The following is a 4062-nucleotide window of genomic DNA, read 5'->3' as shown; positions in this document are numbered from 1 at the left end:
CTGCCAATTATCAAAGAGCAGAGAGAACACACACACACAAGCAAGCCAAATGGACCGGTCATATTTGCATACTAGTCTTTGGACACTGCCAGCCAACAATGTGCGTGAACTATGTCTGATGTGAGGGAGAGAGAGTAGGGGGGACAGAGAGAGAACAGAAAAAGAGAGGAGAAAACGAGTGAGAATTGGAAAGGGGTACCCCACTGAAGAGAGATGGTAAGAAGGTATATTATTTTATAGCACCTTTTATTTAGCAGCCTACGTTACAAGAAATGTGGGCGGCAGGTAGCCTAGCGGTGGGGCAGGAACCAAAAATTAGCTGGTTCCAACCCCTGAGCCCGACTTCATAAAAAATCGGTCGATGTGCCCTTGAGCAAGGTAACCCTAATAGCTCCTGTAAGTTGCTGGATAACAGCGTCAATGTTAAACAAAGAGAAAAGTAGTAGGGGAAGAAAATAAAAATATGATTCTTTTGGGAGCAAGAGGGATGATCAAGAAAAGAATACATGTGAAGAAAGAGAGGGATGATCTCCATCCTCTCCAACCAAAGCCCCCACCCTCCTGATCGTTTTTACAGACCTAGTCTCTCTCTCCCTGCTAACACTGTCATGAGTCCCCCACAAAGACATCGTTTCACACTGTGGTCTCTCTCCCTCTCTTCTCCTTCTCCCCCTCCCTCTTCTCCTTCTCTCCCTCTTTCTTCCTCTTCTCCTTCTCCCTCTTCTCTTTCTGTCCCTCTCCCTCTTCTCTTCTCCCTCTTCTCTTCTCTTCTCCCTCTCCCCTTCTCCCTCTCCCTCTTCTCTTCTCCCCTTCTCCTCTACTCTTGCCTCCCCTCTCCTCACCTTCTTCTCCCTCTTCTCTTCTCCCTTCTTCTCTTCTCCCTCTTCTCTTCTCTCCTCTCTCTTCTCTCTTCTCTTCTCTCCCTCTCCCCCTTCTCCTCTCCTCTTCTCTTCTCCCTCTCCCTCTCTCTTCTCCCTCTCCCTCACCTTCTTCTCCCTCTTCTCTTCTCTCTCTCTTCTCCCTCTTCTCTTCTCCCTCTCCTCTTTCTCCCTCTCCTCTCTCTTCTCCCTCTCCCTCTTTCCTCCTCTCCCTCTCTTCTCTTCTCCCCATCTTTCTCTTCTCCCTCTCCTCTTCTCCACTCTCCCTCTTCTCCCGTCTCCCGTCTTCTTCTCCCTCTCCTCTTCTCTTCTCTTCTCCCCTTTCGCCTCTCTCTCTCCCTCTTCTCTTTCTCCCTCTCGCCTCTTCTCTTCTCCCTCTCCCTTCTTCCCTCTCCCTTTCTCTTCTCCCTCTCCCTCTTTCTCCCCTCTCCCTTCCTCCCTCTCCCTTCTCCTTCTCCCTCCTCCCTCTTCTCCCTCTCCCTCTTCTCTTCTCCCTCTCCCTCCTTCTTCTCTTCTCCCTCTCCCTCTCTTCTCCCTCTCCCTCTTTCTCTGCTCCCTCTTCCCTCCATTCTCCTCTCCCTCTCCCTCTTTCTCCCTCCTCTCTCTCCTTCCCTCTCCTCTTCTCCCTCTCCCTCTTTCTCCCTCTCCCTCTTTCCTCTTCTCCCTCTTCTCCTCTCTCCCTCTTCTCTTTCCTCTTCTCCCTCTTCTCCCTCTTCTCCCTCTCCCTCTTCTCTTCTCCCTCTTCTCCCTCTTCTCCCTCTCCCTCTTCTCTTCTCCCTCTCCCTCTTCTCCCTCTCCCTCTTCTCTTCTCCCTCTCCCTCTTCTCTTCTCCCTCTCCCTCTTCTCTTCTCCCTCTCCGGCTCCCGCATGGGGCAACGCCTCTCATTTCTCCACTACAGAGGAGAAAACACCACCGACCACGGAACCCAAAGAAAACTGCCCACATACACCTCCAATCTGAGAGGAATTACGAGCTTGGGTGAAATGTCTAAATGAATAATAAATTAAACACATTAGCCTTGGCGTGATTAAGAAGAAACTTTGCGTGGGCCCAAAAAAAGCAAGTGGCTGAATTCCCTGGTGTTTAATAAGATCGGCATGAAGAAATACGAAGGACCTTTGAATGGAAAGAAATGTGTTCCAGTGCTAGTACAGTAGTTAGTCTCTCTCTCTCTCTCTCTCTCTCTCTCTCTCTCTCTCTCTCTCTCTCTCTCTCTCGCAGCTCTGTTCAAGAACAATAGAATAGCCACATATAAATGGTATTGCTATAATACACCGTCTAATGTAAACAGCTTCAGGAACAGCTATTCAACTCTCTCCTCCAATATAAACTGCATGGAGGGAAATTGTCTCCCAACCTCCTGTAAACTAGATGATTATTTACTAGCCACCAGGGAGGATATCATTTGAACAAGAAAGGACAAAAGGATCTACAAGGAGAGTAATAGGCTAACCCCAGTCACAGTAGGAGCTTTAATCTATTCCCTGTACTTTTATCTTCTGCATAACCTCTAATCATTGTATGTAGAAAGGGCCACATGCCTCACTCACCCTGTACTCAGCTCCCCTCACCTCTCACCTCAGTACATTTGCTCCAAACCTCTCCCCTCCAACAAGTCCCAACCTGACCCTCAGGAGCCGACGATCCCAATCACCCCCCCACTGCCGCCTGCCGGCATCTCAGCGCCCTTCTTTCCTTCAGAACCTCCTCCACCATAGTCACAAATATTTGAGGAGATAAAAATATTGAAAAAATCACATATTCTCGTGCCCACATACTGGGTGGCAACCTTAGAGGGGGTGTCAACCTCAAACACATCTACACCGAAAGCTGTTTTAATGTGACCCAGCGACGTCAACTTGTACTGATGAGGCCGATGCAGCCCAGAAGACGTTGCTTTGCCTCTCCAATGTCCTGACCATTAACCTGTCTCAAGACTAGACAGACCATACCAACATGCAGAAGCAGCCTCACTTTACAGTATGAATATCTACAACAAACCCTTCTCTTTTCCTTCAAACTCAGTGATCCGGTGCAACATTCCTTTTTCTGAATTATGGATAGTGTAAGAATGTGGAGTATATTAAATATTAAACCCGGTGCCAGACAATGCCTGTGGACCGTACAGAGAACAGAGCACAGCCGCCCATGTCTCATAGTGTCATTGTTTTCCTCCTTCACAGGACAACATGGGGTTTCACCTTCAATGGGAGAGGGGGGGGGGGGGGGTCGTGGGTGTGTGTGTGTGTGTGTGTGTGTGTGTGTGTGTGTAGGTGAATTCTGTGTTCTAGCCTTACAGTGGAAAATATGAGTGTGTAGACAAAGTCGTGCACGCAGGCACACACGCACACACACACACACACACACACACAAAGAGTTGTGTGACAGTTTAGAAGCACTTCCACATTGTACATGTGTGGGGGGAAAAGTAAATAGCTGTTCTTATAACAGGTCGATATATCAATGGATTTCATGACCAATAAACTGATCTATTTAGCAGACCAGATATAACTGTTCAATAATAACTAGACCTCATCCAGTTCACCCGACATCATACAGTGTGGTTCTGGGAGATCTGCAGTTAATGCTGAGTCGATAAGATGTTAAATATCTGTCCTATAGGGAAGGACACACTGTTATGCCTTGTGGTAATAGAGAGCAGACAGGGAGGCATTTTTGAATCCCTGAGCAGCTATTTAGACAAACACTCTTTGAAATTCACTACTTTGATTATCTTGGACACTTGAGGTTTCATCTGCAAAATAGGCTACTCCTAAATTCCACATTCTCATACAGACAAAACAAATACACACGCACAGACGTAAGATCGCAAAGGAAAAATACAGACACACCCGTACTGATTGGAAAATACTACATAGCAATAAACACACCTATAAACAATACGTGAAATACACACACACGTACACAAACACATGTGTAATTCTAAACCCGCTGGACATAGAGCAGAGTCTTCATGATTCCATCATCATTTGTAATACTGCTACCATCAGCCAACTCATAATAACTATTATAATAGTCCCAATGACAGGGTGGAACTGTGTATAAAAGTGAGTAAAAGGAGACTGTCTCTCCCTCTCTTCTCTCTTCCACCTCCTCTCTTTTCCTCTCTGTCTCTCCCTCTCTTCTCTCTTCCACCTCCTCTCTTTTCCTCTCTGTCTCTCT

This window comes from Oncorhynchus kisutch, linkage group LG2 (assembly GCF_002021735.2).
Source record: "Oncorhynchus kisutch isolate 150728-3 linkage group LG2, Okis_V2, whole genome shotgun sequence".
NCBI classification, from domain to species: domain Eukaryota; kingdom Metazoa; phylum Chordata; class Actinopteri; order Salmoniformes; family Salmonidae; genus Oncorhynchus; species Oncorhynchus kisutch.
The sequence above is the reverse complement of the archived record's forward strand: the minus strand, read 5'-3'. Positions refer to the sequence as shown.